The following is a 22,409-nucleotide window of genomic DNA, read 5'->3' as shown; positions in this document are numbered from 1 at the left end:
TATTTCTGGAAATGTAATAATCTCTAAATGCAAATTTTAAAAAAGCCATGGGATAGGAGGCAATGTTCTATTGTAGATTAGGAAGTAATTAATGGATAGAAAACAGAGGGTAGAATTAAATGGCCATTTCTCTCAATGGAGGAGGGTGAATAGTGGAGTGCCACAGGGATCTGTACTGGGACCGGTGCTATTCAGCATATTTATAAATGGTCTGGAAATGTGAATAATGAGTGAGGTGATTAAATTTGCAGATGACACAAAACTATTGCATGTGGACTGTGAGAAACTGCAAGAGGAATTTGGGAGGCTTAGAACTGGGCATCCAAATAGCAGTTGAAGTTTAACGTGGACAAGTGGTAAGTGAATGCACCTTGGGAAGAATAATCCAAATCATAGCTATATGATGGTAGGTTTCACATTAGGAGTCAATAATCAAGAAAAAGATTTAGGTGTCATTGTAGACAATACGCTGAACTCTTCTGTGCAGTGTGAGGTGGGCAAAAATAGTAAACAGGGTGCTAGGAATTATTAGGAAAGGGATGCAAAATAGGACCAAGAATATTATAATGCCTTTGTATTGCTCCATGGTGCAACCTCACCTTGAGTATTGCGTTCAATTCTGGTCACCATATCTCAAAAAAGATATAGCAGAATTAGAAAAGGTTCAAAGAAGGGCAACTAAAATAATAGAGGGGATGGAACTGCTCCCATATGAGGAAAGGCTAAAGAGATTAGCCACCTCATTTTCGAAAGAGATCCCCGCCCATCTTCTGACACAAATCGGGAGATGGCCAGCGATCTCCTGAACCCGGCCAAATCGATATAAACGAAAGCCGATTTTGGCCGGGTTCAACTGCTTTCCGTTGCGGAGCCGGCGAAACTTCAAGGGGGTGTGTCGGTAGGGTAGTGAAGGCAGGACGGGGGTGGGACAGGGGTGTGCTCACAAGATGGTCGGCTTTGCTCAATAATGGGGAAAAAAAAGACAGGCTTGACGAGCATTTCACCAGCTTTACTTGGTCCCTTTTTTTTCACGACCAAGTTTCACGAAGGAGCCCCAACTGACCAAATGACCACTGGAGGGAATCGGGGATCACCTCTCCTTACTCCCCCAGTGATCACCAACCCCCTCCCACCCAACCCCTCCCCCCCAAAAAAAAACCCTTTTTTGCCAGCCTCTATGCCAGCCTGAAATGTCATACCTAGCTCCCTGACAGCAGTATGCAAGTCCCTGGAGCAGTTTTTAGTGGGTGCTTTGCACTTCAGGCAGGTGGAACCAGGCCCCCCCCCCCACCTGTTACACTTGTGGTGGTAACTGGGAGCCCTCCAAACCCCAAAACCCACTGTACCCACATGTAGGTGCCCCCCTTCATCCCTAAGGGCTATGGTAGTGGTGTACAGTTGTGGGTAGTGGGTTTTGGGGGGCTCAGCACACAAGGTAAGGGAGCTATTATGTACCTGGGAGCTATTGTTTTTTGTTTTTTTTTTTAGGCGTGCCCCCTAGGGTGCCCGGTTGGTGTCCTGGCATGTGAGGGGGGCCAGTACACTACAAATGTTGGCTTCTCCCATGACCAAATACCTTGCATTTCGCCGGGTTTGAGATGGCCGGGCCCGGTTTCCATTATGGCTGAAAAACGAAGCCGGCTATCTCCTCTACACCCGGCGATCGATTTACCCGGCCCCAACTGTATTTTGAAAATACGGTTGGCTCCACCCCCTTGCGGCACCGGTCCCGAAGATGGCCGGCCAGCTATTTGGCCGGCGCCATTCGATTATTACTACTACTACTACTATTTAGCATTTCTATAGCGCTACAAGGCATACGCAGCGCTTCACAAACATAGAAGAAAGACAGTCCCTGCTCAAAGAGCTTACAATCTAATAGACAAAAATAAAGAAAGCAAATCAATTAATGTGGGGGAGTGGTTACAAGTCAAAAGCAATGTTAAAGAGGTGGGCTTTCAATCTAGAGTTAAAGATGGTCAAGGATGGGGCAGTAATATTCCAGTAAGATGTGTAAATAAAAAAAGCAAGACTGTCAATATATTGTATATGGATTTTCAGAAGGCACTTGGCAACATGAAAGACTCCTTATGATGAAGCCACAACTTAAGTACTGCAAGCAGTTCTGGGTAGCTGCACCTCTAGGCTCTTCAGCTTGGAAAAGAGATGGCTGAGGGGGGATATGATCGAGGTCTACATAATCCTGAGTGGTGTAGAATGAGTAAATGTGAATTGATTTTTTACACTTTCAAGAAGTGCAAAGACCAGGGGACACTCAATGAAGTGACTTGGAAATACTTTTAAAACAAACAGGAGGAAATATTATGAATAGTTAAGCTCTGGAACTCGCTGCTGGAGGATGTGCTAATGGCAGTGAATGTAGGTTGTTTTAAAAAAGTGTAGTATAAGTTCCTGGAGGCAATGTCCATAAACAGTTATTAAGGCAGACCCGGGGAAAGCCATTGTTTACCTCTTGGTCGGTAGCATGAATGTAGGTACGTTTTGCTTTCTATCAGGTACTTGTGACCTGGATGGACCTTTGGTCTGACCCAGTGCGGCTATTCTTTTGTTCCTATGAAGAAGAAAACCTGTTTTATGTTAGATCTAAACCCCTGTTCTGATTTCCTTGTATCGTTCTGCTTGCCTGCTCAGCTGTTATTTGGGTATATGGGACTAGATTCTATATATCACGTCTAAAAAAAAAGTCAGTGCTGAAATGAAATACTCCTAAGCGTATTCTATAAAGTATGCCTTAATTTATATGTTCTTTATCGAATAAGCTTACATTTCTGCGAGGTTTATAGAATATGCCAAGCACCCATCTGCTTGACTAAATGTAGTCGCGGGCAGTTACGCCAACTAAAACTTGGTGTAAATCCCGTTGCCTAAATTATGCACAGACTGGGTGTATTCTATAGCAGCGCGCATAGATTTTAGAAATGCCCATGACCTGCCCATGTACACGCCCCCTTTTCAACTGCACGACTTATAATTTATGTTAATCACGTTATAGAATATAATTGTAATTATTGCCAATTAGTGTCAATTATTGCTTGTTCATTTGTAATTATTAATGCTAATTGGCGTTAGCTAATTAAGTTGCACATGCAAATAGAGAATAATACAATTATATTTGCATGTGCAACTTAAATCACACTATAGAGGATTCGGGGGATAGCGGCTTATCTTATCCTTGAAAGTTCACACATAGAGCCCTTGGATTGTAAGTCCTCTGGAAATGAGGGAATAACTACCATGTTCATTTTGTTCCTCTAATGCAACTTGGTAAAAAAATAAAACCTTTAGGGTCCTTTTACTAAGCTGTGGGAAGAAGTATCCTTATAATGCTGTTTCCCTGTGCTAAAGCCACTGTTTTGCAGCAGCCAGAAAATGGTCGGTTTCCATTTTCTGATTCAATGGTGTCACAAAATGCCTAGCCACCCACCTAGGGTTACCCCGCAGCCACTTATAGGGTCTATCCTCAGCACAGCTCAGGTCAGCCTGCACCTGCTGCTTGTGCTCTACACTAGCACCCTTCTCCCACCGACTGAGTCACAACCGCCTCTGGGTGAGTCTCCCGCTCTCAAGTTATCCCCAGTAATTTCTAGATTACTGGAGCTACAGTCCCAGTGGTCCCACAGTTCCCAGAAAGCACTCTCAGACCCAACACACAAGCCACCAGGATTCTTTATCAGTCTAGACAAGCAGAGCAAACAAATAATTGTGTTTATTCTCAGAACTTGGAACAGTGGACAAAAAAAATGTGCAAATAGCAAACAGTAACAAGTAACTGAAAAATGAATCAATTAGAAAACTAGCTAAACGTTTGCATACTGGCTAAACAGTACCTAGGAAGATCAGGACATATAATTCACCGAGCCTCAGCAAACAGATCTATCTCTCTTTCTTCCTGGCTAAGAGCAAACTCAAAATCGGTAAAGTCCAAATGAGGTGAGCTCCTGGGCCAATCAGAGCCCAGTCAACAAGATTCCAAATATATACTGCTTCTTGCTTCCTATGTCAAATTTTAAGAAAAAAACCACTCAGTTCTGTGCAACAGCTTCAAGCATAAACATACACCATCTGCTGGCCAAATAGGAGAAATACACTTCAGACATAATTAAAACAGGAAAATATTCAATACATTTTACAGGCTTAAAACACACTGTTTCTTCACAAATAGCCATTAGTGCGCAATCATTAACAAAAATTAGTGCATGAGTGCTTACTGTCACCTATTTTGTAGGCAGCAATGGCTCATGCGCTAGGACACAGTACTGTAGCTGTGCAAACTGATTAGTGCAGACATGTCCACTGTCCTCCCCCAGATAGGCCCCTGTGGCAAAAAAAGATTACTTTTAAGGGTGCCAGTAGAGTGTGTACAGGTCACCTCAGCGTGCTCCATGGTACACCACTTTAAGTTGTGGTAACCATGAATTAGTGCTTACTGCAGCGTGGTAAAATCCTCCAGAGATAAGTTTAACTTTTTACAAATTTCAAGCTTACTTATGACTTACTACCCCAGTGCCAGCTAGGGGGCTTACAGATTGACAGACGTGACAAAGCAGGTAGGAGGGTAGAACACATGTCGGATAGGGGGAGTGTCCTCAGATAACTGAACTGCCACTGCCTACTGTAGGGATAGCAGAGGGTTAGTAAAATGATCTAGGGATGATTGGAGCCTGAGATGCTCTGGTAACTTATTCCACAGCGTAGGACCCTGTACTGAAAAGATAGTGTGTCTGATCTTTTTGTGGGTAAAATATCTCAGAAGGCGGGAATCACCATGCGATGCTGTGTCGAAGATCGAAGGGATTTACCAGAGACATAAGGAATCAGCAGTCGGGAGAGAAAATCTGGTTCCCTTGTGGTACTGTTTTGAAAAGACGAGGAATAACAGCTTGTAGGTTATGCGGTGGGAGAGTGGCAACCAGTGAGAGGCTTCCAAAGAGGAGTTGCATGATCATATTTCCGGGCTTTGTGAATGAGTTTTGGATGTAGGTCCTTCAGTGTAAGTAATAGTCAAGCTGACTGATGAGTGTAGCAGTATATTGAGTGCTGGCAGATGAAGGAGAGATTGGATTGAGTGAATTAGCTTTAGTTTATAAAATAAACATCAGATGACCTGCGAGAGGTGGGTATATAGGTAAGTTTATTGTCGAAGACAAGGAAATAATCACTGTGCTAAGAGCGGAATAGCAGACATAGTTCCTCTAACACAGCTTACCAAAAGGCATGTGTAGCATCCACATTTTTTATTGTCTTGTTTCCCATGTCATTTTTAGGAATTTTCATATTTTGCGGGAGGTTTTTTTTGTCATTTTGTCATTACAGGAGTAATGTTCTTAAAAGTGCTCACTGTTTCCCAATGGTGCCTACATGTGCGATGCATGTATGATGTAAAATGTACTTGTATGATGTGTGTATGTTGAAAGAGTACAAATATAATGCATGTATGGTTGAAAGAGTACTTGTGTGGTGCATGTATGGTTGAAAAGGTATGTGTATCATGCATGTATGTTGGAAAGAATACATGTATGATGCATATATGGTTGAAATAGTACATGTGTGATGCAAAGAGTACATGCATGATGCATGTATGATGGAAAGAATACTTGTATGATGGAAAGAGTATGTGTATGATGCATATATGGTTGAAAGAGTACATGTGTCATGCATGTATATTGGAAAGAGTATGTGTATAATGCATGTATGATGAAAAGAGTATGTGTATGACGCATGTATGGTTGAAAGAGTATTGTGTGACATGTATGATGGAAAGAGTACATGTATGATGCATATATGGTTGAAAGAGTACATGTGTGATGCATGTATGAAGGAAAGAGTGTGTATGACACATGTATGGTTGAAATAGTACATGTGTGATTTATTTGTGATGCAAAGAGTACATATATGATGCATGTATGATGGAAAGAGTACGTGTATAATGCATAAATGGTTGAAAGAGTATATGTGTGATGCATGTATGATGGAAAAAGTACAAGTATGGTTGAAAGAGTACTTTGGTGCATGTATGATGGAAAGAGTACATGTATGATGCATGTATGATGAAAAGAGTATGTGTGTGACACATGTATGGTTGAAAAAGTACATGTGTGATGCATGTATGATAGAAAGAGTATGTGTGTGATGCATGTATGATGCAAAGCGTACATGTATAATGCATGTATGGTTGAAAGAGTACTTGTGTGGTGCATGTATGGTTGAAAAGGTATGTGTATCATGCATGTATGTTGGAAAGAATACATGTATGATGCATATATGGTTGAAATAGTACATGTGTGATGCAAAGAGTACATGCATGATGCATGTATGATGGAAAGAATACTTGTATGATGGAAAGAGTATGTGTATGATGCATATATGGTTGAAAGAGTACATGTGTCATGCATGTATATTGGAAAGAGTATGTGTATAATGCATGTATGATGAAAAGAGTATGTGTATGACGCATGTATGGTTGAAAGAGTATTGTGTGACATGTATGATGGAAAGAGTACATGTATGATGCATATATGGTTGAAAGAGTACATGTGTGATGCATGTATGAAGGAAAGAGTGTGTATGACACATGTATGGTTGAAATAGTATATGTGTGATGCATTTGTGATGCAAAGAGTACATATATGATGCATGTATGATGGAAAGAGTACGTGTATAATGCATAAATGGTTGAAAGAGTATATGTGTGATGCATGTATGATGGAAAAAGTACAAGTATGGTTGAAAGAGTACTTTGGTGCATGTATGGTTGAAAAAGTACATGTGTGATGCATGTATGATAGAAAGAGTATGTGTGTGATGCATGTATGATGCAAAGCGTACATGTATAATGCATGTATGGTTGAAAGAGTACTTGTGTGGTGCATGTATGGTTGAAAAGGTATGTGTATCATGCATGTATGTTGGAAAGAATACATGTATGATGCATATATGGTTGAAATAGTACATGTGTGATGCAAAGAGTACATGCATGATGCATGTATGATGGAAAGAATACTTGTATGATGGAAAGAGTATGTGTATGATGCATATATGGTTGAAAGAGTACATGTGTCATGCATGTATATTGGAAAGAGTATGTGTATAATGCATGTATGATGAAGAGTATGTGTATGACGCATGTATGGTTGAAAGAGTATTGTGTGACATGTATGATGGAAAGAGTACATGTATGATGCATATATGGTTGAAAGAGTACATGTGTGATGCATGTATGAAGGAAAGAGTGTGTATGACACATGTATGGTTGAAATAGTATATGTGTGATGCATTTGTGATGCAAAGAGTACATATATGATGCATGTATGATGGAAAGAGTACGTGTATAATGCATAAATGGTTGAAAGAGTATATGTGTGATGCATGTATGATGGAAAAAGTACAAGTATGGTTGAAAGAGTACTTTGGTGCATGTATGATGGAAAGAGTACATGTATGATGCATGTATGATGACAAGAGTATGTGTGTGACACATGTATGGTTGAAAAAGTACATGTGTGATGCATGTATGATAGAAAGAGTATGTGTGTGATGCATGTATGATGCAAAGCGTACATGTATAATGCATGTATGGTTGAAAGAGTACTTGTTTGGTGCATGTATGATGGAAAGAGTACATGTGTGACACATGTATGATGAAAAGAGTATGTGTATGACACATGTATGGTTGAAAAAGTACATTTATGATGCATGTATGATAGAAAGAGTATGTGTGTGATGCATGTATGATGCAAAGAGTACATGTATAATGCATGCATGGTTGAAAGAGTACATTTGCGATGCTTATATGATGGCCAGGATAAACAAACAGATACAGAAACATTATCAGAAATTAGGGAGGCAAACAAACTGGGTAACGAAATAATAATGGGTGATTTCAATTACCCCAATATTGACTGGGTAAATGTATCATCAGGGTATGCTAGAGGTAAAATTCCTTGTCAAAATCAAGGACTTCTTTATGGAGCAGCTGGATCAAGAACCAACAAGAGGAGGAAAAATTCTAGACCTAGTCCTTCGTGGGGCGCATGATCTGGTGCAGGAGATAATGATGCTGGGACCAGGACCGATATTAGGGGGGTGCAAACAGGCAGCTACCCTGGGCCCCACAGCTCCAGGAGGCCCCGCAGTCTAGGCATCTCTTCCTCTTCTCCCCACCAGAGTCCATCTCCTCCTCTCTTCCTCTTACCTTCCCGCTTTTCTTTAAAAATTTCCCTTCTTAGAGGGGCCCCAGTGCAGCAGTTATCCTCACAAGCTGCCTGCGGCTGCCCTGAAGCCTTTCCTCTGCCGTGATCCACCTCCCCCTCCCCAATAGAACATCCTGTTTCTGCCTGGGCGGATCGCAGCAGAGGGAAGTTTTCAGGGCAGCTGCAGGCAGTTTGTGAGGATGGGGCCCGCCTAAGAAAGGAAATAAATTTTAAAGACCAGGAAGGTGAGGGAAAGGGAGGGAGATGGACCGTGGTGGGAAGAAGGGGAAGAGATGCCTTGATCATATGGCAGCAATGGCAGGTAGGGAGATCGAAGGAGGGGGAGGGAGGAGAGGGGATCCAGGCCCACTCCTTAATTTCTGTCCTGTGCCCCAGCATGTCTAAAACCGACCCTGGCTGAGACCACTTGATAATGGTGATCATAACATGATCAGATATGATACAATTTCTGGAGGATGTACACACAGGAAATTTAGCATGTTAGCATTTAACTTTCAAAAAGGAGACTGTGATAAAATGAGGAGAACGGTAAAAAAAAAAAAACTTAGAGGAGCAGTCACAAAGGTCAAAAATTTACATCAGGCATGGATGCTATTCAAAAATACCATCTTTGAAGCCAAGACCAGATAAGGAAGGAAGGAAGGGCAAATGACAGCTGGTATGGTTAAAAAATGAGGTGAAGGAAGCTATTAGAGCTAAAAGAAATATCCTTCAGAAAATGGAAGAAGGAACCGACTGAAAATAATAAGAAACAGCATAAGGAATGTCAAGTCAAATGCAAAGCACTGATAAGTCAAATGTTAAATACAAAGCGATTGCGTTTGATGCAAAAACACATAGTAAAAACTTTTTTAGGTATATTAGAAGCAAGATGTCGGTAAAAGAATCAGTTGGATGACTAGATGACCAAGAGGTAAAAGGGTCACTTAGGAAAGACAAGGCCAGAGCGGAGATTAAATGAATTCTTTGCTTCGGTCTTCACCAAGGAAGATTTGGGTGGGATATCGGTGCCAGAAATGGTATTCAAAGCTGACGAGTCAGAGAAACTGAATCAAAGTACTCTGTTAATCAGCCATCAAAACACTTTGTTCCCATACTGGAACTTAGAAAATAGACTCCTGAGGTTGCAAATCCTCCTGGGAGAAGGTCTGTAGATCAATTCCAGAAGTCTATGATGAGAGTTATAGCACTAAATGAAGTGGTTAATATAATGGGTATCTGACAGACCTGGTGACAAGGAAGAACTAAGGGTGAGAGCCCGGTCCCAAAGCCTCTCCTTAACAGGGGGTGGGACTGCACCATTCCTGTCCAATGTCCAAAACAGTGAAGGTCAGGGGGAGGGCTGGGAGGATTCCCCCTATGCCATGATTGGGCAGTTATTTTTTAAAAGCACTCTTGCCACGAAATCCAGTTTACTGGGGGAGGAGAATATGCTGTCCCTAATATAGCCACACCCCAAGGTTTACGATCAATCCCTCGCTCCTTGGAGGTGGCTTTTGGCAGCAAAGTCTTTCCAGAATGGCATCGAGTGATAAGTCACTGCCTGAATCTGATAAATCGCAGGCGGGCAATTTGTCCCTCTCAACTTGTGATTCCTTCAGGGAGGAGGGAACAGGACACAGATTTGGCGAGTTACAGCAAGTGCATCTCAGAGCCTCTTGCCTCAGCTTTCAAAAGCAACAGCCTGAGCTTTGATCGCCCTACGTGCTGGCAATTGCCACCTGGTGAGAAGAAAAAAGCATGGTTGGTCTCCTGGACCTGCACCAGCTAAACAAGCTCGTAAATCAAGGGCAGCTCCGGTTTCAGTTCTTTCCCCTTCAGTGGGTTTCCTGCAGCAGGGACTGCTCCAGAAGTGTGTGTGTGTGTGTGTGGGGGTGTTACTGCCTCTCAACTGCAGAGTCCTTTCCCTCTTAAGGAGTTATGACCTGAGCCTCCTCACCTGGGTGTAGAGGTTGCTATTCAGTTAGGGGAGTGCCCTAATCTTCCTGGGCCTTCTGCCTCTGTGACAGGCCCTAGCTTGCCTTCCTCTGTTGCAGTCCCTGTATCCCATGGCCCCTCCTTCTTTTCCATTCCTCATACATTGATTGCTCCCAAACATTCTCCTGCCTATCTAGCAGAATCATAACTCCTAGATATATGGTCCACTTTTGTGATACATGTCAATGGTACTCTCTTGGTCCATTCAGAAGATATCTCCTATGCTGATTTACAGCTTTACTCTGTCGCGGACGGGAGTATTGGTTTTGGTTTGTATTGTTAGGGATCCTGGTGTGCTGCGGAATGGCCTTCTGATTGGTCTGCATCTGAAATTACCAAGAACATCACATTCTTGGAACTTTTCCCACTTGAAGTTGCTTGCGAAATATGGCCCGAGCACCTGCGTGACAAAAGGGTGATATATTGGTGTGACAATCAGGGGGGTGGTAGTGGTAGTTAACAAACAGTCGGTAAGATGTCCATTGGTAAATTCCTTGGTAAGAAGATGGCCTCAGGTCGAGTATTTATTTTAGGGCGTGGCATATTCCTGGTACAGCTAACCGAATTCTTGGCTCCAGTGGCAGACCTCGAGAACACCTGGATATTAGGGCAGGTGGTATCTAGCCAGTGTTGAGGAGATCGGTGGCCCCTGCCGTTTGGATAGCCTACCAAACTGGCTATTTCTAGGTGCAGGCATTCGTGGAAGGCCTTGGTTGGAAGCCGGAGGGACAGCTGTGATGCCTTCCTTGCTCAGTACATAGTTCATGCTAAGGAGTCAGACTATGCAAAAGGGGTGGTCATGAGACAGTCAGCCGGCTTTCCCTTCATTACCCAGGCATTGGACTGGGGTCAGTCTATAGGAGGCTTTCTAGTCAAGCATATATTTAAGGATTGGGATAAGTCTGTCCCTCCTGTTCCCAACTCTAGACTCCCAATTATGCATGACATACTCTTGGCCTTGTGGTCAGTGTTACCAGAAGTGACCTTCTTTGACTATGAAACTCTCATAAGTACATAAGTATATAAGTATTGCCATACTGGGAACGTTCTTCAAGCCCAGCATCCTGTTTTCAACATACCTAGCAAGATCCCAAAACAGTACAATACATTTTATGCTGCTTATTCTAGAAATAAGCGGTGGATTTTCCCCAAATCCATTTTAATAATGGTCTGTGGACTTTTCCTTTAGAAAGTCATCCAAACCATTTTTAAACCCCACTAAGTTAACTGCTTTTACTACATTCTCTGGCAATGAATTCCAGAGTTTAATTACAAGTTGAGTGAAGAAATATTTTCTCCAATTCATTTTAAATTTATTACTTTGTAGCTTCATCGCGTGCCCCCTAGTCCTAGTATTTTTGGAAAGAGTAAACAAGTGATTCACATCTACCCATTCCACTCCACTCTTCTTTTTAGGACTGCATTTTGCTTACCCTTTTTTGAGGCTTTTCATATAGGTGAGCTGGTGCCTCGATCTATGGCTTCTGGAGAATTGGAAGGTTTGCAATTTTGTCTGGTGTCCATTCGAGATGGTCTAGTCCAGTTGAGGATATCAAGATCTAAAATGGATCAACTTGGCAGAGATCTTACTGAGGAGGGTTGTAGGCATGGACACATGCCTCCTCAGCAATGTGGCATCCTTCTTTTCCTGATCCACCTTAACGACAAGGCCCTCACCAGGTATTGGTTCTCTGCAGTGTTGAAGAAGGTATTGGTTGAGGTTGGTTTAGACTCTGCCTCATTTGGCACACACTTCTTTCATATTGGTGTGGCCACCAGTGATGCGGCTGGGTTGGGCGAGTCAATCATCAAGAACATTGGTAGACGGTCATTGAGGGCATTTCAGGGTTATATCAGGAGACCTCCTAGGCCTTTATTTTTTTTTTAAACCCCATAACACAGCTTTGGCATGTTTTGTAGGTTCAGGCGGAATGCTAGTATAGGGGTTAGCTTGGACATCAGTTGAGGCATGGTGTTGGCAGGGCTAGGGTGGTTTCTCTAGTGCTGTGTAATCTCTCTTCTACTTTGTCTTTCTGCCTTTTTTGGGTTGCCCTTCTTGTGTGTTATCTCAATGTCCTATTGAAATTTTTGCAATGCTGGTGGCCACAGCCTCGCGGTGTGGATCATTGGTTATTCTTTTATTCATTGGGCAAGTCACAGGGTGGTTTCTCATCCGGGCAGTCTTCACCTTGGGTTAACAAATCTGGATGTACATATCTCTTGGCTTGGAATTGGGGGCATGCGTTGGAACAAGATTGTGCCTTTGTTTTATCATCTGCGATCTCAACCAAGCAAACCACAAGTTTTACTGATTCATGCTGGGGGTAATGACCTCCAGCCTTGGACTTGCAACTGTTTAATCAATGAAGTGAAGGACAATCTCAGATTTATCATGAACTGGTACCCAACAGCTAAACTGGTCTAGTCTCATTCCTTGTCCTTGCTGTCAGTGGGACAAGCAATGGCAACAGGGTTTAGTGAAGGTTTAGGGAGATATGATAGAGTCTATAAGATAATGAGTGGAATGGAACGGGTCAATGTGGAGCATCTGTTTACGCTTTCCAAAAATACTAGGACAAGGGGGCATGCGATGAAGCTGCAGTGTGGTAAATTTAAAACGAATCGTAGGGAATTTTTCTTCACTCAACGCATAGTTAAACTCTGGAATTCGCTGCCGGAAAAGGTGGTTAAGGCGGTTAACTTAGTGGACGTCAAAAAGGGTTGGACGGCTTCCTGGAGGAAAAGGCCATAGAATGTTATTGAATGGACGTGGGAATAATCCACTATCTCTGGGATGGGCGGGACAAATTGCTTGTTCTTTTGGCCGCTGTCGATAACAGGGTGCTGGGCTCGATGGATCCTTGGTCTGTCCCAGCATGGCGATGCTTAAGGTCAACTGACAGCTAGGCCTATGGTTAATGGCTAGATGTGGTATGCAATTGAAACAGAACTATGATATGACTTGTACCGGCCTCTATGGTCGGTACAGGGTACCTTTATCTGGTATCGGTCTAGACCTTTTTCTGAATGACATCTGCTAATTGCTTGAGGCGCTCTGTAGATTCTTAGGTCACAAGCTAGCAGCTTTATTTGTTGTGTGTGGGGGCTGGGTGGGTAGACAATGAGTTATTGCTGGCCCCAGTGGTCATTACCTGAGCTAATTTTGAGCTGTCTGTTTACAAATTGCACTCCTTCACTCCTTTATTTTCACCCAGCGGTGAGATTTATACTGTAATCCTTGGGTCACCTGATCCGCCATCGTAACAAGGAGGTCCTTGCTGGATTTCTTAAGCCCCAACTAGGAATGGCAGGGCAGTAAGCATCAACCTTGAGGCAAGTGGCAAGCTACCTAGCTGACAAGACAGGTAGCGCATTTTAGTCAGTTCAAGTTGTGTTAAAATTATTAATTCTCCATGATAGCTCAGGTGTTGTTCACCGCTGCTGCCTTGATTTTCTTTCATCACATGCTATTCTTGACCCACTGCAATCTGGTTTTCGCCCTCTCCACTCAACCGAAACTGCACTTACTAAAGTTTCCAATGACCTATTCCTGGCTAAATCTAGAGGTCTCTATTCCATCCTCATTCTACTTGATCTTTCCGCCGCTTTTGACACTGTCGATCACAGCATACTCCTCGATACCCTGTCCTCACTTGGTTTCCAGGGCTCTGTCCTTTCCTGGTTCTCTTCCTACCTCTCCCTCCGCACCTTCAGTGTTCACTCTGGTGGATCCTCTTCTACTTCTATCCCTCTGCCTGTCGGCGTACCTCAGGGTTCTGTTCTTGGTCCCCTCCTCTTTTCTATCTACACTTCTTCCCTTGGTTCATTAATCTCATCCCATGGCTTTTGCTACCATCTCTATGCTGATGACTCCCAAATCTACCTTTCTACCCCGATATCTCGCCTTGAGTCCAAACTAAAGTTTCAGCGTGCTTGTCTGACATTGCTGTCTGGATGTCTCAACGCCACCTGAAATTAAACATGACCAAAACCGAGCTTCTCATTTTCCCTCCCAAACCCACCTCCCCACTCCCCCCCATTTTCTGTTTCTGTTGATGGTTCTCTCATTCTCCCTGTCTCTTCGGCTCGAAACCTTGGGGTCATCTTTGATTCCTCTCTCTCCTTCTCTGCTCATATCCAGCAGATCGCTAAGACCTGTCGTTTCTTTCTTTACAACATCCGTAAAATCCAGCCCTTTCTTTCCGAGCACTCTACCAGAACCCTCATCCACACCCTTGTCACCTCTTGTTTAGACTACTGCAATCTGCTTCTTGCTGGCCTCCCACTTAGTCACCTTTCCCCTCTCCAGTCGGTTCAAAACTCTACTGTCCGTCTCGTCTTCCGCCAGGGTCGCTTTACTCATATTACCCCTCTCCTCAGGTCGCTTCACTGGCTCCCTATCCGTTTTCGCATCCTGTTCAAGCTTCTTCTGCTGACCTATAAACGTATTCACTCTGCTGCTCCCCAGTATCTCTCCACACTCGTCCTTCCCTACACCCCTTCCCGTGCTCTCCGTTTCATGGATAAATCCTTCTTATCTGTTCCCTACTCCACTACTGCCAACTCCAGGCTTCGCTCCTTCTGTCTTGATGCACCCTATGCCTGGAATAGACTTCCTGAGCCCCTACGTCTTACCTCATCCTTGACCCCTACGTCTTACCTCATCCTTGACCATCTTTAAATCTAGTTTGAAAGCCCACCTCTTTGATATTGCTTTTGACTTGCAACCACTCGCCTCCACCTACCCTCCTCTCCTCTTTCCTCTACAAATTAATTGCTTTACTTGCTTTATTTTTGTCTATTAGATTATAAGCTCTTTGAGCAGGGACTGTCTTTCTTATATGTTTGTGCAGCGCTGCGTACGCTTTGTAGCGCTATATAAATGCTAAATAGTAGTAGTAGTAGTGTTGATGGAACTTTACTGACAATAAACAAAGCTGCGACCTGTTAACCTTCACATAAGTGTTTATGTATTTTATTTCACTATACGGTTGATAGATACATCTACTTAGTACTTGCTTTGAATTCAAATTGTGTTAACATATTCAAATTGGTTGAACTAATGTAGGTAAGATGTTGAAAGGGGTTTTCAAGGAAGGGGAGGAGTTTCCACTCCCCAAGTTATATGCTATTCACACAGTGCGGCTTTAGTAAATAACAAAACCTAACATCTTTATTTTTATAGCTCACAATACATCGCAGTTCAATGCGGATTACATACAAACCAGGAAGTACAATAATACACATAATTAATTAATTCATTAAAAACTAATACAATCACTTCCTTCCATAATTCTAAACCAAATGTGTTTTAAGCAAACGTCCCGATGCCTGGTCTATCAAAGAAGAAACTTGTTTGCCTGATTTGGCTGCCTGATAAAGCAAAGGATCTATTCATTTCCTCCTTACTTTGCCTTTCATGGATGGAAAAGAAAACAAATTTAATGACTGAGAAACATGCACTGAGATTGTAAACCTTCCTAGGGGAATAATTACTGCGTTAATCTGAAAATAACACACATTCCCATAACGCAGCTTAGCAAATAGACCCCTAAGATTGTAAACACTCAGGGGTCGTGAATATTTACAGCAGCTGAATGTTACCACTACTACTACTACTATTTAGCATTTATATAGCGCTACAAAGCGTACGCAGCACTGCACAAACATAGAAGAAAGACAGTCCCTGCTCAAAGAGCTTACAATCTAATAGACAAAAAATAAAGTAAGCAAAGCAATTAATTTGTAGAGGAAAGAGGAGAGGAGGGTAGGTGGAGGCAAGTGATTACAAGTCAAAAGCAATATCAAAGAGGTGGGCTTTTAAACTAGATTTAAAGATACCAAAGCAAAGGCCTGACCTAAATCCAAGGAAGCAATAGAAATTAAGGCACTAGTTGAATTTTCCAGTCTTAAACCTGCTTCCTAAAGTCTAGATTTGTTTTCTAAGCTCCACAGATCAGGGACTGTCTTTTCTAAGTCTGTACACCTTGTAGTAGTGTATGAATGTCTAGTAGTAGCAGTACATCCCGCTGAGAAAGGGCTCCACAGTGTGGATATGGCTGATTATTTATGCTAATCTAGCATGGGACGGGTTCCCATGTAGTGCTCTCATCTGGAAGGAATCTCCTGCTCTGCTGTGGGCTTTCCCTTGTGACCCCCTCACCCACACCCCTTATTCCTGCTGCCTGATAACTCTCCTGTGAGCCCTGGAGAAACTCTCCACAAATCAGAAAAAATGCAGCTTATTTTTTTCCGCTCTTTGATTATAAATAAAAGCCCAGGAGAAAGAAATTGTTCCCATGACACTGATTTTTCATCATTTGGTCATTAAATGGTGATAGATGTAAAGGTGTTACCCGGCTGAAGTGTAGCCTTTAAGCACAGCGCTGGCGTGGCTGTAATAGGACTCACGGAGCGTGCCTCAGTCTTTAGCCATTCGTCATTCTCACCCTGTAATAATCGATAGCTGTGCTGGCAGATAAATAATATACCAGTCAGTATGTGTTATCTTCCCAGCTGCCTTCAGAGGAGCCATAAAGCAGGATCCTGATCTAGAAGGAAAACTTTAGGGAAATGTGTAGGCTCTGAGGACTGGAGCAGACCTGATTCTTAAGCAAAGAGGGAATGGATTCACACACAGAGCAGATAGGGTGCAGCAAGACACAGTGTCATCACCACACTGGAAACACTTGATTGTCTCAGAGTACTGCTGTCTCTTCCCCTGATGCTTCTCTTCAGTTGTTCATGCTGTATTGATATTTTGATTGTCTCACAGTATTGCTGTCTCTTCCCTTGATGCTTCTCTTCAGTTGTTCATACTATATTAATACTTTGGTTGTCTGAGTATTGCTGTCTCTTCCTTTGATGCTTCTCTTCAGTTATTCATGCTGTATTAATACTTTGATTGTCTCAGAGTATTGCTGTCTCTTCCCTTGATGCTTCTCTTCAGTTGTTCATACTATATTAATACTTTGGTTGTCTCAGAGTAATACTGTGTCTTGATGCATCTCTTCAGTTGTTCATGTTGTATTAATATTTTGGGTGTGTTAGAGTGTTGCTGTCTCTTCTCCTGATGCTTCTCTTCAGTTGTTCATGCTGTATTGATATTTTGATTGTCTCACAGTATTGCTGTCTCTTCCCTTGATGCTTCTCTTCAGTTGTTCATACTATATTAATACTTTGGTTGTCTGAGTATTGCTGTCTCTTCCTTTGATGCTTCTCTTCAGTTATTCATGCTGTATTAATATTTTGATTGTCTTAGAGTATTGCTGTCTCTTCCCTTGATGCTTCTCTTCAGTTGTTCATACTATATTAATACTTTGGTTGTCTGAGTATTGCTGTCTCTTCCCTTGATGCTTCTCTTCAGTTATTCATGCTGTATTAATATTTTGATTGTCTCAGAGTATTGCTGTCTCTTCCCTTGATGCTTCTCTTCAGTTATTCATGCTATATTAATACTTTGGTTGTCTCAGAGTAATACTGTGTCTTGATGCATCTCTTCAGTTGTTCATGTTGTATTAATATTTTGGGTGTGTTAGAGTGTTGCTGTCTCTTCCCCTGATGCTTCTCTTCAGTTGTTCATGCTGTATTGATATTTTGATTGTCTCACAGTATTGCTGTCTCTTCCCTTGATGCTTCTCTTCAGTTGTTCATACTATATTAATACTTTGGTTGTCTGAGTATTGCTGTCTCTTCCTTTGATGCTTCTCTTCAGTTATTCATGCTATATTAATACTTTGGTTGTCTCAGAGTAATACTGTGTCTTGATGCATCTCTTCAGTTGTTCATGTTGTATTAATATTTTGGGTGTGTTAGAGTGTTGCTGTCTCTTCCCCTGATGCTTCTCTTCAGTTGTTCATGCTGTATTGATATTTTGATTGTCTCACAGTATTGCTGTCTCTTCCCTTGATGCTTCTCTTCAGTTGTTCATACTATATTAATACTTTGGTTGTCTGAGTATTGCTGTCTCTTCCTTTGATGCTTCTCTTCAGTTATTCATGCTGTATTAATATTTTGATTGTCTCAGAGTATTGCTGTCTCTTCCCTTGATGCTTCTCTTCAGTTATTCATGCTATATTAATACTTTGGTTGTCTCAGAGTAATACTGTGTCTTGATGCATCTCTTCAGTTGTTCATGTTGTATTAATATTTTGGGTGTGTTAGAGTGTTGCTGTCTCTTCCCCTGATGCTTCTCTTCAGTTGTTCATGCTGTATTGATATTTTGATTGTCTCACAGTATTGCTGTCTCTTCCCTTGATGCTTCTCTTCAGTTGTTCATACTATATTAATACTTTGGTTGTCTGAGTATTGCTGTCTCTTCCTTTGATGCTTCTCTTCAGTTATTCATGCTGTATTAATATTTTGATTGTCTCAGAGTATTGCTGTCTCTTCCCTTGATGCTTCTCTTCAGTTATTCATGCTATATTAATACTTTGGTTGTCTCAGAGTAATACTGTGTCTTGATGCATCTCTTCAGTTGTTCATGTTGTATTAATATTTTGGGTGTCTTGGAGTGTTGCTCTCTCTTCCTTTGGTATTGTGGTTGTGGCCAGGCATGGAGTCTCAACAACACAGTCACTCAAAGGTGAAAGTGAAACACAGACACTTTATTGGTATTTAAAAGTGTGTAGAGTGTGTTCACTTCACAGACCAGATAAAATAAAAAAAAAAAAAAAAATAGTAAGGTTTCTATAGCCCTTGTTCCCAACAGGGCCCCACAGACTCAGTGAACACTAGTTTGTCTTCACAACTAACCAAACTAGTCTGTTTTATCACAGTTCACAATTAACTAATCTTAAAGATTAAACACTGTAAAGCTCCCGGCCACTGGGTGATTCTGAAATGCAGCCCTCTGCTGGCCGGGGTCTCACTTGCCAGTCTCTTTGGAGTTCCCTTGGCTCCCAAGCCAAGCTATGCAATTGGCCAGGCCAACTGCTCAGCCACCGACAGTTCCAAACGATCCTCAGGGTAACTCCAGCACACAAACAAACAGTTCAAAACAAAAGGGTTTTCTTTATCTCCCCTCCCCCCCCCCTCAAAGTATTCTTGAACTAAGCCCTCTTGAGGCTTCCTGGCACTTGGCTTCATGACAGTCTGTAAAGACAAGTCCCCTGCCTGCTCTCTACCTGGCCTTGCTGGCCCCAGACTCCTGAGCAGGACTCCAGCTGGTCTTCTAGTCACTTGCAAGCACCCACCTCTATATCTGGGGCTCCTGCCTTACTACTACTACTACTACTTAACATTTCTAGAGCGCTACTAGGGTTATGCAGCGCTGTACAAAATAAACAAGGACGGTCCCTGCTCAAAGGTGACTGCTCGGGCATGCCTTCCTTCGACTGGAAATCCTCTCCTGTCCAGTCCAGTGTGCCCTGGTCACCCCTCTGATCCATGGGCCGTGACCCCTCGCACTCTCCTGGAACTTCAACTAGGATTCTCCAGCCTTCACATATATGCAAATGAGACAGTCATCAAAATGCAAATTCAATTTATTAGACTATACTGCAGTCTTGTGGAACCCACTTCTTTCCAGCCGTTAGTCATCTAGCACAAGTTCTCTCACTGAGCCCATCTACTGTGGGGAACCTGGGTCTCAGTGTCTAACAGCCTCCACCCCTGGATAGAACACTCTTCACTCTCCACAACTTTATCGTCCTATCCTCCACCCCACGGCTGTTAGCCCATTCTCATTAGCAATTGTCCATAACAATAGTACACAGTTCCATCCATTCTATGTCCTTAGTCCAGTAAGTACCTTCTTGGTCTTTGAGGGATCCTTCTCTTCCTTTTTCCAAGACATCTCCTCTACTGGGCATCAGGCTTCACTGGATTCAGGTAACTGGTCCTAGGTCCCCATCTGTTCTCCTCTCTCCTCTTCAGGAGCTATGGTTTATATAGGGCTGCTAATAGCCCACCACACCCTTTCTGGGCCCCTCCTCCCTGTTCTGGAAGAGTCCAGAGCCTTCCGGGAGTCCTTCTCTCCACAGGCCTTAGCTTGGAGCTCCCTCTGCTGACCCCTTCAGGACACTACCCTGATGTCCCCAATTGGAGCTCTCTCTAGGGACCATACCATGGCATTTTTCCTATTACTGGGAGGAAAGCGCCATCTAGCAGCCTCCTCAGGGTAGGCAGTCCCTGTGTTTATCACATACCCCCACCCTTATGATATTGCTGCTCTCTCAAATAACCTCTTTGAGGAGCAGCAATTTCTGACTCCCCTACCTTATCTCGGGGTCAGGTTCCATCTGTCTCCTATCCCCCCTAGGCGGGATTCTCAGGAAGGCTTTGTATCCCATGGTCCGTCCTACCACAAAAGCTCTGACCTTCTCTAGGGGACCTTCCTCTGTACCCCTTAGCCACTCACAGATCTCTGATCCTTTCTTTCTATGCCTTTCTAGGCCTCGGCATCTAATCTCTTCACCCACTTTCCTAGCCCATGGGTACACCCCCTTCCTCACTCTGGGTTTCTGGTGTACATCCCTACGGCCTGGTTTTCTCACCACACCCGGGCAACTTCTAGGCCTACCCTTCTGCTTTCTGCAAGCCTGGGCTGCACTTCTTCGCCCACTAGGCCCTGACTGACATTTGTGTGTTGTGTGCAGGGTCCTAAGTCTCCTTTTCCCTGAGACTCTTAGGTGTCTCCTATTCCTCCCTTTTGGCATAGGATAACCACTTTTGATACAAGACTCCCCCCAGCCTCTGGGTGCTCTAGCATCCCCCTGGCCCCCTCTCTGAGCCGGGGTCCCCTGCCTAGAGGTTCTTTCCTCACCCGCCTCTAATGTGCGGTCTCTGGGCTCTAGGATCAACCCTTTCTTCTGGGACCTGAGCCTTTCCCTCCCTTGGGCAGCCTCTTCCCTTTTCTGCTTGCCCTTCCAGGGTTTCTCAAACTCTTTAAACTTTACACCACCCCTCTGTGTGGTTTTACCCGGGCCCTTCTGACTCTCCTTATCATGACCCTTACTCATGGACAGGAGTTTACTTAATTTAACCCCTCCTGCATAGGCGTAGTTTGACTGTTTCATTTGGGGGGGGGCAAAGAATGGGCGGAGCATATTAGCATATCATTTGCATATATACATATGCAAATGAATATGCTAATATGGAGGAAGGAAAAAAGAGCTGTGATAGAAAAAAAATCCAGGGAAGATCAATAAAAAATAACACTATAAGCCTGTACTCTATTATGCTGCACAATGAAAACAAATTCCTTACAGGTTTGCTTGCTTTGTTTTGAGTGAATGGCGACAGCTGCGCGGAGGAGTGGAAAAAATGAGATTTACCAAATGATGTCTTCTTCCTTCTCTGGACTCAGGACGCTCAGGCTCAGTCACTTCACTTCCACTACGGACAAGGGTTGCAGCGGCGAACTAGTCAGTCAGTAAAAGCACCGACAAACAGACAGGCTCGACTCCGTCCTTCACTTCTCTGCCCTCTCAACGTCCCGCCCACCCGAAAGGAAATGACGTCAGAGGAAGGCGGGACGGGACGCAGAGAGGGCAGAGAAGTGAAGGACGGAGTCGAGCCTGTCTGTTTGTTGGTGCTTTTACTGCGACTTCGGGTGAAAATTAAATAAAAGTCATAAGTCGTTTCATTTCGTTTGGGGGGGCACTGCCCCCCCTCGCCCCCCCCAGTCTACGCCTATGCCCTCCTGGTTCCTTCTTTCCCTCAAGCTTTTTCTGGAGGTCTACAATGCAGCACCCCCTTTCACTTTCCAAGAGGGTTTACCCTTCTTACCAGGACCACCATTATCCTGCAATTGGGGGTTTTCTTCCTTGTCCGGGCACCCATCCCCCCTCTCGGCACTTTTTAGGTTTGTGGCCTCCCCTCTCCCTGGGACATTGCGTGCTCTCCCTGCAGTGGGTTCCACCTGACCCTCTTCCCTGCAGACACCTCTTTCCCCTTGGGTGCCCGGCCTAACCATGAAGTCTTCCCCTGAGGAATGGGTCACCCTCCCAACTCCCATGGCCTTTGGGCTTCCTCTTGCCTGCCATGTCACTGAACCCCCACCAACTGACTGTAGGATTCCCTATCTCCTCCCAGTCTCCCAGTTCACCCTCTGAACTGCCTACTGCCAGACACCACTCTCCAACATGGCCCATTTCCCCACATTGGTAACATACTGGCTCAGTCTCTTCTCTTCTCCTCGGGATCCTGTCTTCCCCAGACACCCCTTCAGCCTTAAATATTGTCCCAACAGTCTCTAAA

Source organism: Microcaecilia unicolor, chromosome 5, assembly GCF_901765095.1.
Source record: "Microcaecilia unicolor chromosome 5, aMicUni1.1, whole genome shotgun sequence".
Classification (NCBI taxonomy): Eukaryota; Metazoa; Chordata; class Amphibia; order Gymnophiona; family Siphonopidae; genus Microcaecilia; species Microcaecilia unicolor.
Note: the sequence above shows the minus strand (reverse complement) of the source record.